The sequence below is a fragment of the Equus caballus genome, chromosome 6, assembly GCF_041296265.1.
Source record: "Equus caballus isolate H_3958 breed thoroughbred chromosome 6, TB-T2T, whole genome shotgun sequence".
Lineage (NCBI taxonomy): Eukaryota > Metazoa > Chordata > Mammalia > Perissodactyla > Equidae > Equus > Equus caballus.
Window position 1 is genome coordinate 1,910,241 of NC_091689.1, and position 12,220 is coordinate 1,922,460.

The following is a 12,220-nucleotide window of genomic DNA, read 5'->3' on the forward strand; positions in this document are numbered from 1 at the left end:
AGAGTGATGCCTCCAACTTTTTCTTCTGTCTCAAGATTACTTTGGCTATTCAGGGCCTTTTGTGGTTTCATGTGCATTTTGAAATTATTTCTTCTATTTCTGTGAAAAATGCCATTGGAATATTGATAGAGATTCCATTGTATCTGTAGATTTCTTTAGGTAGTATGAACATTTTAATAATATTAGTGCTTCTGATCCATGAACATGGGCTATCTTTCCATTTATTTATGTCTTCTTCAATTTCTTTCAGCATTATCTTATAGTTTTCAGTGTACAGATCTTTCACCTCCTTAGTTAAAATTATTTTTAAATATTCTATTTTTTTCATGCTGTGTAAATGGATTTTTTTCTTTCTTTTTCAGATAATTTGTTGTTAGTGTATAGAAATATTACTGATTTTTGTTTGTATGTTGATTTTGTATCCTACAAATTTACTGAATTGTTGATTAGATCGAACAGGTTTTTTTGTGGAGTCTTTAGGGGTTTTTTTACATATAAAATCATGTCATCTGCTGATAGAGACAATCTACTTCTTCCTTTCTAATTCTGATGCCTTTGATTTCTTTTTCTTGCCTGATTGACCTGGTTAGAGCTTCTAGTTCTATGTTGAACATGAGTGGTGAAAGTGGGCATCCTTGTCCTGTTCTTGATCTTAGAGAAAAAGCTTTCAACCTTTCACTATTGAGTATGGTCTTAACTCTGGGTTTGTCATATATGGCCCTAATTATGTCAAGGTATGTTCCCTCTATACCCATTTTTTTTTTAGGGCTTTTATCATGAAAGGATGTTGAATTTTGTCAAGTTCTTTTTCTCCATCTATTAAGATGATCATATAATGTTTGTTTGTTCCTTTTCTATTTTTGTCTATTCTAGTCATGTGGTGTATTACATTTATTGATTTGCATATGATAAACCATCCTTGCATTCCAAGGATAAATTGTGGTGTATGATCCTTTTATTGTGCTGTTGAATTCAATTTGCTAGTATTGTGCTGAGAATTTTTGTATTTGTATTTATCAGGTATATTGGCCTGTAGTTTTCTTTTCTTGTAGTGTCCTTATCTGGCTTTGTTATTGGGGTAATTCTGTCCTGGTAAAATGAGTTTGGGAGTATTCCCTCCTCTTCAATTTTTTGGAAGAGTTTGAGAAGGATTATTAATGACAATTCTTCTTTAAATGTTTGAAAGAATTCACCAGTGAAACCATGTGGTCCTGGGCTTTTCTTTGTTGGAGGTTTTTGATTTCTATTTCAATCTCCTTATTCATTATTGGTTTCAGATTGCAAACTAAGCCCAAAGTAAGCAGAAGGAAAGAGAAAGAATATAAAAAAAATCAATGAAGCTAAGAAGTTTTTTTGAAAAGGTAAACAAAATTGACAAAAATTTAGCTTGACTAATCAAGAAAAAAAAGAGAGAGGACTCAAATAAATAACTGTATAAATGAAAGAGGAGACATTACAACAAATACCACTGAATATGCAGGATCATAGAGGCCGCCATGAGCAGGTATAAGCAAGATCTTTCTGTGACAGCACTCTGTCTTTACTGGCTCTTTCAAGAAAATTAAAAGCTTCACTGTTGCAGTGAAAACAGTTGCTGGGATGACCAAGGCATGCTCGTTTGCATTCTAAGCTCCTACCCGACTCAGCTATTTCAGAGCCGTATGTGTCATTTTTCCTCTCTCTACTCTGGGCTGTGGCACCTCTGCTCTCTTGGGTTAGATTGGATACATTTTCTCCTTTCAATATCCCCATCCCTAGTCCCCTTTACTTGGCGAATTTCTTTTTTTCTTCAAGGGCTTATACTAGAATTTACAGCTTAGGATGACTCTTTTCCCCACTTTGGTTAGATGTCCACCTTATGCACTCCCATTACTTTTAAACTACTTACCTCATTGTATTAACATTTTATTTTTTAAATATGTTTGTTTCCCCAATGCGTCAAATCTACAAGAACTCACAAGATAGACTACTGGACATTTCTCAGACATACCTCTCGTCATTACATTGTATTGATTAAGCAAATAAGTTCATTTTCTCTAAATGGCAGAGCTAAAATTTCAACACGGGTTCATCTAATCCAAAGGCCCGTTTTCTTTCCATTACATTTTCTTCCTCGTTAATGAATGGAAAACGAATGAAAAATAAACTGTACGGAAATTTGTAAGATAGACTGACTCCCTTATGTCATAGAGTAGGATCCAAGTAACTTATATTTATAGGATAGCCCCCCAAATTCTTTAATCTAAATTATCCATCCACACACATTGCTCTCCAAACATGTCCTGGCAGTGTCCTACTTTTTGCCAGGTGGAGATTGGGACAGTTTCTTCTTTCTGGTAGAAAGTCAGACGGTTTAAAAGTCTACAAAAAATAAACTTAGATAGAAAAAAAAAACTCCCTTACTATCTGCAATGAGGCAAACTTGCAAGAAGCTGTTCTAACCTACCTCCTTCGCTGTTTTCCAGATTGAGAGCCTGTAATTTATAGTTCTCCGTCTATAAATTAGCTGTAAAATCAAAGAGATAAAAGTACTCATAGTTCAAGGATGACCATGGAATACGAAGGTGTGGAGAAAGAGTGTGTTGCTAGAGTTTCATTTTTTATTATTAATATTTTGGGCATATCAATTCTAGGTATTGCTTAGTGTCCTGCGTTCTTTGAAAATGCAGCTCTCCACAACCAACTTTGAATTCTCACCAATAAAAACCTCATATCTCTTCATCTCCAGTAAACAGTTTGCATATGAATAACGTCACTTGCTCTCTCACATCACCCGTGTCATGGTACACAGATGACTCCAGGAGGCTGGAGGAGTGGGAGGAGAGCAGTAGGGGGCAGCAACAGAGAACGTATTGGAATGCTGCTGACTTGATTTTCAATCTATTTTGGATCAAATTATCTAGGGTAAATCAGAGCAGTGGCAGTCCAATCATGCTGAATATGTGAAGAGAAAGACGACAGTAAATTTCATTTTCAAAAGTAGAAATTGACAAAGTTGAAGAATTATCTAAATTCTTTCAAAAATAGCGCTAGAGAACTGATGCTTGATTATGCTAATCATCATTGATTTTTCTTGTTTTGAATTGAATTTAGAAATAACACTAAGTGAGATTTGCACATTTATCTTCTTGTAGAAATTGGCCAAACTCCTTAGCCTCACATTCAAGGCCCTCCCGAATCTGGTGAAAATCTGTATTTGATTTTGATCTCTTGTTATTTCCAGCATAAAGCCTTTTGCTGGTGATGGCCACTGAGTTGCTGCTTTCTAAAGCTGCCGTCACGTGACAGCACCACATGAATTGCTCTCCCATTCCCATTTCATACAAACCTGTCCATCCTTCAGGGTGAGGCCTATGGTTGAAACAGTTGTACACACAGTGTGTGACAGACAGCAAGAGTCCAATAAATATATTTGAACACTTGTTGAATTGAATAAATTCAAGTGTTCATTGAATAAATGAACACTGGTTGGTTATCCTTCTCTTGGAGTTTAGTTTTGTTAGGGACACTTTATGTCTAGAATATTATGGGGTGCAGCCAAAAGCATCACAATCCTAGGAGACTCTTTTGCTTAGGGAATTTAGGTACAATATCATATGGAAGGAATTTTACTAAAGCCTCCTTATGTATTAATATTCTACTTACGTATTAATACTGTTTTCTGAGATAGGGCTTCAGAAAGATATCCTAGCCTCCTCCAAAAGTGGATAAGAGCAGCTGAACTGAGATGGGGACTTCTATGATTAGTACAAATACCAGTTCACTCTGGTGTACTCTGCCTAGAGCCTGTGGGTCAGGGGGCTGAATGCTGGCGCTCCGGCTTTGTAGCCAGGCAGACTGACGTGGGCTGCCTTCCAGGCTGCGGCCCTGGGCAAGAACTTCAGGGACCATCACTTTTTCATCTGTAAAACACAAATGAGTTGTGAGTAGCCATTAATATATTTGGTAAAATTGTTTGGCACACTGTCTGGCACCTAGTAGGCATTCAATAAATGATGGCGATATACCAAAACGACATGTTTAAGGTCTAAAATGCAAACTTTTAAAGAACATGGAAATTGCATAGTCCAGCAACTTTATACATAAGAAGGCTCTTGGGGCCGGCCTGGTGGCGCAGAGGTTAAATGCCACGTTCTGCTTCGGCAGCCTGGTGTGTGCCGGTTCGGAATCTGGGTGGGGACATGGCATTGCTCAGCAAGGCATGCTGTGGCAGGCCTCCCACGTATAACGTAGAGGAAGAAGGGCACGGATGTTAGCTCAGGGCCAGTCTTCCTCAACAAAAAGAGGAGGATTGGCGGCAGGTGTTAGCTCAGGACCAATCTTCCTCAAAAAGAAAAAAAAGGCAGCTCAGAGTTGAAGTAACACAGGTTAACTGATGTCAGTTTATTGTGATATACCATACTTTGTTTTATTTTTTAATTTTTTTCTCTTTTATTATTCAGTTGAAAAGTATACACATACACACAGAGAGATTTCGACTCTGGGTAATCCTCACTAAAATTTCACAAAGATAATTATATAAGAGTGTGTAGTTAAGAGTGTCTGTGGTGTTTGACTTAAAGCTTAGCTGGCTATTTAGACATCAAAGTACCAAACATGAAATGTAGACATAACTTACAACAGGAACAGTCCAGAATAGAATCCTCAGCTGTCAATAAATGTTGGAGAGAGAGTCCATAGGAAAAGATAAATGGAATTGCAGTGAATATTGGTCAATTTTGATTTATTCTGGTGTCTAGGGCTGTTAAAAATTTTCAGAACAAAGTGCACGTGGCATGGAATTCGATGATATGTCTAGTTAAAACTTCTAACAGAATTTTCCCACCATCCCTTCAAGGCAAGAGCCTTCAGAGTTATGACTAACTCAGAAAAGAGAGATCAATATGATTTGTTCCAGAGTCTTACAAGATTTTATTGACTTCATGTGACCCTCACTCTCATTGCAATAGGTCATAGAATTCTCAAACCAGTTCAGATAGATAAATTTAGAGCAAAACTTATATAAGTTAAAAAACATTTGTCCAGTTGTAATAAATATAACAGCTAATACTTATTGAGTATTTTTCTCCAACAAAGTATTTTCTTTAAGCCTCACAACAATACCCATGAGGTAGAAATTATCATTCCCACTTTATAGATGAAGAAATTTAGACTTGAGAGATTAAGTAAATTTCTCAAGGTCATATAGCAAATGAGAAGCAGAACAAAAACTTGAACCGAGGCACTCTGCCTCCGGAGCCTAAACTCTTAGCTATTTGACAAAACTGACCCAAATCTTAGTCCACTTCCAATTCACATCTCTTCTCACATCAATATAACAACCAACATCTCATGACAAACAGCAGGGGGCATGAGCAGGAAAGACCCCGACAGGACTATGTCAATGTGCTATCTGACCCCTCACAATTTGGAGAATTGTCCTGGAGGGTCTCATCTTATCTTTTCGTGTCATCAACACCCGCCTGTGAGCACCAGATAAAAGTAGGAATCCAAGGACCAAGAGCATAGCTGGTTATTTTCATTTCCACTGCAATCGAATGCAGTAGGACGTGTGAATAGCGGCAACTGCTTCTTTCATTCAAACATGGTGGCAGCTGATGGCCATGTGACAGATCATGATAGGTTTAAATAGAGACTGTTTAAACGAGTCCAAGGCTTTGCCACTAACTAGAGTAAGATTACTAGAGTAAGTCACCTAAGTATTATCAGACTCAGCTTCCTCATGTACAAAGTAAGAATGATAGTACAGTATTCTTATTGTTGTCAGTAACAATAGTAGTATTTACCTAAATTGGCATTGAAGAATATACTTTTCTTCTGCTCAATCTAGACTGAAATAGTATATTCATTCATCCATTCATCCGTGATTCATTCAACAAATAGGCCCTGGAGTAAAACCTGCTTCCTGTCCTCCAGCTGCTTGCTGGAGAAACAGACATTTGAGCTCACTACTCTCTTCTCACTCTCCACTTCACAGTACTCAGAACTATCGGATTTTCTATTCTCCCTCAAGCTACTGTACTCTATTTAGCCTCCTATCTCCTCTTTCTTTTCAAAGCTTGAAACATCCTCGCTCAACACTGAATTTCTTTTCTCTCTCTCTCTCAAAAGGATCGTTGTCCTCATGTCCTCTTGGTCTTTCTTCTCAGGCATGTAATTACTAAGTTGAAAGCTGTCTGCACAGGTAGAGAGTGTGAGCTGGGTGAATGGGATGTGTCATCTTCCAAGCAAGATGTAGGACAGAGGTATAGTATAAACTTCCACTGAAACAATCTAAGATGTCTTATAGTCCAGAACTTTAAGACAATTTGCTTTGGATAGGCCAGGGGATGAGAAAAAGAAGAGATAGAGCAAAGAGGGGAACAGGGTGTTGCACATAAGTAATTCTTCTCAGTCTCACTTTCAAATAAATAGAGAACAACCAAAATTCGTGTAATCTGGAGGTGTGTGCTAATGGTATGTTTCCACACCGGTGAAGAGGCAGCATTTCACTTGGATCCTACTGAAAAGATTTTGCAAATTGAAAGCTGAAAATTTAAGATACTTTGTTGAAATGCTGATCTCTTTAGTGCAATCCTTAGTTGCTATTCACAAAGCAATCTTAAGATTTAAAAACCATTATAAATATTGTAAACAATATTGGCTATTATCCCTATAAGAGAAGTATAAAATAAATAAACGTATTTATGAATAGGAGTTATGTGTACTCAGGAAGGAGGACCTACTTAAAGATATTCACAATGCACTTCACATAAAGGCTTAAAATTTAAGTGTTCAAATTTATATGATGTAGCACATTGACATGGCATACGCCATTGTATTGTATATGTGCCAGTACAATGTATTGTATTGTATTGTACGTGCCAGTATTCACAGGCATTCTGCCTTCTGAGAAATTCAAACTAAAAAGGCTGTAATAGTAAACATGTGGGGTCTAGGATATGCATTGCCTTCCCTATTGTTAGAGCGTGCTTCTTCCCACTTTGCCGTAACGTGTCACTATGTCTGCTTTCCTAGTGCATTTTTCTGCTGAGAAACCACTTGGAGCTGATGAATGCTCCCCCAAAGAGAAATTGCAAGTGAAATCATTACAGGAGAACTTTTTTACATTAACCTAAAATTATTTCATCTTTTAAGGAAATTGAGCCCTAAAATTATTAGTGTTTGCTTTGTGCTGACTACAGTGAATGCTTTTTATTTAATTCTATCTTAAGTGGAAGTTTGTTCCTTGAACTCTAATATTATTCTTGCAGGTGGAGGGGAAATAAGAAATTCCAGCACTCTGAATTCACAGGGAGCCTCTATATTTTACTGAGAAATCAAGCCAAGATAATTACTTCAAATTTTTCGTCACAAAAAAGTGAAAGTTGAATGCTATCACACGATGCTGCAAGTGTAATACTTCTGGTAAGTCTGATGAGAGTTATTTATAAAAAGATCTACCTTGATTTCTGGGAGACATACAAAACTTTCTCTTCCCTTAATTATTCTTGACTTCTCATCTGTTACAACATGAGCTTCCTCAGAGGCAGCATTTGAATGATAAGTTCCCTTTGAAAAGCACCGTATGGAGGAAAAAATACCCCAAGAAAAACAGAAACACACCACCACTTTGCTAAGGCAGCAAAGCTTTCAAATGCCAGAGGAACAGTTGCAAAGCTAGGGTCCTCACTGCATTTGGTCCAATTTTTCCAGAACAAAGTTAAACTTGGGAATTGCGTACTTGCTCCACTTTCTTTTCTTCTAGATTCCATTTTATTGTCTTAAAGCAGTCACACTGTTCTCAAGAGTCACTTCCCAGAATGCACAACTCTTATTTCAAGCAGTGGCTACCTTTTTCTGCCAGAATTTTTTAAAATAAACAATGGTAAATAGTCTGGTAAAAACTCCATTTGTTATATACCTGGATGTGCCTAACCCTGGAGGTCACATCTCTGCCTTATAGGTTTTTTTTTTTTCATTTCATTTCAAATGCTTTCTCCAAATAGGTTAAAGTAGGAGTGTGATAGTACCTCCATATATCAGAAATATAGTACTATGTATAATAAAATGTTTTGTTTTGAAAAAAATGTCAAATTCTTGATAAATTTGGCTAGTTCTATTTCTGTGCTAGTTTATTATGAAGACCAAATACAATATTTTACTAATAAACATATTTATTTGAAAATATTGATGTACATTGTAGAGGAAAATGATTCATCCTATATTTTCTCCATCCCTCTCACTTATGAATATACAAATCAACCAGAATTGTGATCAGTGCTGTACTTTCATCAATAGATGCCACTAGCACTCTCTACATTGACAGCAGCATCACCCTACTGATAATTAAATGAAAACTTGACTTTCAGTGCCCATGAAAGCATCTTTTCTTTCCTGAAATTAGAATGATTCACTCTATTTGCTGATATCATGTAAAATGCATAAAATTTATATAATATTTGTTAGTTGAAAAGAGTTTCGTGTTTCTTTAAAGTTCTACTCATAAATAAATCAAGAGGAATCTCTTCAGTTAGCTATAAAAGATCTATTCTGGGTTAAGCAATAATAAAATTCCTAAAATTGGTGAAGTTCTTTCTAAATTACAAAGATTTTTCACAAACAATAGCTCATATTTCATCATCTTCATAATCTTCATAAGCATGGCTAACATTAATTGAAACTCACTATGTGACAAGCATTGTTTTAAGCAGTTTACGTGAGTTAGCATGTTTAACCTCTCAGCAGTGTTATAAACTAAGTTCTGTTACTATCCTTCTTTTAAAGATAAGAAATCCGAGACACAGAAAGAGTAAATTAATTTCTAACATGACCTTGCTACTAAGCGACATAGCTGAGATTCCAACCTAGGCAGTCTGACTCCAGAACCTGCATTTTTAACCGTTTCCAATCGAGAAGATGGAAATGATGGAGCCCAAAAGGCTTTGTAACACTGAAGAAATCTTAGTCGAAATGGAATAGAAATTATAACCATATCATTGAAGATAAACAATCTAGGTGATTGTGATTATACTTGCAGACAATGCTTAAGGAAATGAAAGAAACCAAGACATAAAAACCGAAAATTTTGAACAGGTGCCTAAACACACAGGTCCTTGCAAAGAAAATAAAGTGATATAACTGTAAAATTTTTCACATATATAAAACTAAGGAAAAATGGAACCGTACTTGTGTACACTTATTTGTTTAAAATTTGTTGTGTGCTTTTACTGTACTTAATCTGTGGAGAGGATGCACACACATGATCCCTAACCTCAAGGGTCTTACGTTTTGGAGAAGAGACTAAAGAATATGAGCATCTTACACTTTGCATTATACTTCACATTTTCAGGAGATTGTCCATGAATTATTTCTCATTAAGCCTGTTAAATAAGTATATGAAGATCTCTCTTTTACAGATGAGTCAAGTGAGGTTCAAAGAGGTGATGTGGCTTATCCAAGTTTATAGTTATTAGTGGATGTATTAAGGAGCACACGATAATGATCAAGAGGTATGAACAAGATGATGTGGGACTATCAAAAGATGAAGATGGACATATTAGAGAAGACTTCAAGGAAGAGGTGATAGACTTATTGGACATTGCAAGTTCCACTTCTATAGGCAGAGAAGGAACATGAGAATTTAAGTTTTAGATAACACCAAGAGTGGGACAAAGGCGGCCAGAAAGTGCCAACATATTTGCATAATATCAAGCAGCGTAATTTCACTGACGGGAAATGGGTGGGGAAAATACATAATCAGGATGAAAGCAGATTGTGGATGACTTAGAATGCCTTCAAACTTGTCCTAACTTAATACAAGGTTTTTGAAGTTTTTCGTTCTTTTGTTTTGTTTTGTTTTTTATTAGAGATATGACATGAGAAGTATTTTAAAGTAAGAAAGTTAATCTGGGACTGTTTAGTAGCGTACACTAGAAAGGACAAAACTGGAATCATGGTCCATCTTCTTCTACCCCAGATTAATGGCTTCCAAATTTTAGTGTACCTAGGAATGACCTGGGAATCTTGTTAAAAATGCATATTTTGAATTAGTAAGGTCTAGGGTGAGGGCTGAGATTCTGCATTTTTTTTTTATTTTTTATTTTTATTTTTATTTTTTTAAAGATTTTATTTTTTCCTTTTTCTCCCCAAAGCCCCCCGGTACATAGTTGTGTATTCTTCCCTGTGGGTTCTTCTAGTTGTGGCATGTGGGACGCTGCCTCAGCGTGGTCTGATGAGCAGTGCCATGCTCACACCCAGGATTCGAACTAACAAAACACTGGGCTGCCTGTAGCGGAGCGTGCGAACTTAACCATTCGGCCACGGGGCCAACCCCTGAGATTCTGCTCTTTTGACAAGCTCACAGTTGATGCCGTGATCCTAATACTGGTCTGCAGACTGAGTACAGAGAACTAGATCATCCTCTGTCCGCGTCTCTGAAAACTAGAGAGGCTGTGGAGGTTCCCTTCCTCTAGGAGGTGAATGGAGCTGTCACCTCCAATTCCTGACAATGTTTGTTTAAGTTGAAGCTCGAGGCTTAAAAGCAAATTTTTGTATTAAAATATTGACAGAAAGCAACAAAGATAATATAGATTAATGGACAAATCTAAGCTCGGCAGGAACCTCATGCTAGAGGCTAAAAAGGACTTAGGTTGTGGGATAGCCATGGAGGCCTCACAATGATGCTGTATTTTAATCACAAATGTTTTCCACGGCCAACAGAAGCCCAACACTATCACACTCAGCCCCCTGTCCTCCCCACTAGACTCAACATGTCTTTATGGTTGACCAACCATTATAACCTATTTCTCAGCTTCTGGCGCAGACACTCTTTCCTATCTCCTTGATAGCATCAGCCCAGGTTCATGATTGACAATATCAAAATTATCATCATCATCAAAACATCATCAATACTAGCTTTTCCTACATGTGATATCCTCTACCCTATTTACTTAAACTCCATACTTGTCATAAAAAAGGCAATTCATTTCCAAAATGTGTGTCTCTCTTCCTTCACCAAAGGCATTATCATTATTATATTTTTTATCTTCCAGATATATTTGCCATTTTTTTCTTACTCAAATATCTGTCCCTTGAATTTACCCGTTTCATTTTTGATAACTTTAGATCTGTCTATACCAAACCAGACACTACAACTAGGGCACTCTAAGACCCAAAAGAAAAATTCACTAATATCCCGTGGAATCTAAGAGGTTCACACAGCACACCACTGTTGCTCTAAAATTTTAACATTCCTAAGAATTATCTGGGATCTTGTTAATAGTGCAAATTGTTAGGCTATACCCCAGAGATTCTGATTCATTAGATGTAGGAAAGAACCTGTGAATTTGTATTTTGAGTATCACTCCAGGTTACTCTAATTTACATAGTCTTGGCTCTCCCTCTAAGGAGCATATATATAGTCTAAAGAATTCAGAGATGTGTGTGTGTGTTTTTTATCTAGCCTTGATCATAAATTAACCATGAGACTCTGGACAAGTCATTTGGCTTCTTTGGGTCTCAGTTTTACATCTGATTGATTTTTCAATGCCTACTCTAGCTACGTTATTCTATGAATGTGCAAATATCTAGTCATCCAACATACTTTCAATGTGAAAGGAAAGGCTTCCAGATAAAGACAGAAGAATAAAAATACTCCAGGACCAGGGAGAGATTTAGGAAGTAAATTTAAAAAAGACAAAAATAGAGGGATATAGACTCTTTTTCATTTATCAGCTAATTTTAAATGCAGCATCCTGACAAGTAATGTAACAGCATTTTGTAGCTTCTTCTTACAAATCTGAGCAATCACGTGTTTTTGATACTCTTTAATATTCTTTTCTTAAAGTTGTGTTTTGAGGAGCCAGCATGCCACATAGGAAGAATGTGCTGACTCAGAATGCATAATCCAAAATCAGGTAATATGAATTGGTTAATTTCAGGACAGGAAAAGTTAAGAGTGTCGCTTCAGAGTGACAGATTCCTTTGGCAAAACAGGCCAAGTTTCACTGGCATAAATTCTTGTCTTGTTCCGTGTTTCTGGACATGGATTTAAGCGGAATGCTCTCATCAGTAAGCCTTGTGCTCTGATAACTTTCATAGTATATAGGAGTCACCTCTGAGTTATGATAATGAGTTATGACCACCTGCCCTTAATTGCATGCAAACATCTCCTGTTGTCTTCAGCACAGCTGCTTGCATGTAGTGGAAATGAGAAATTTTTATGAAATAATTATCTTCA

The 12,220-nt window shown here is 36.7% G+C and overlaps 1 long non-coding RNA gene across 2 annotated transcripts in view; it reads left to right on the forward strand.

Moving 5' to 3' along the window:
• LOC138924730 (uncharacterized) overlaps window positions 1-12,220 on the forward strand; it is an 81,872-nt gene that overhangs the window by 19,905 nt on the left and 49,747 nt on the right. Inside the window, exons 2-3 of one of the 2 annotated variants that reach the window (XR_011439834.1) lie at window positions 7,254-7,407; window positions 11,828-11,897. This is a non-coding gene — a long non-coding RNA (uncharacterized lncRNA). Of the gene's footprint in view, window positions 1-7,253; window positions 7,408-11,827; window positions 11,898-12,220 lie in introns of those variants that run through there. The other variant, XR_011439833.1, reaches the window with a different exon arrangement.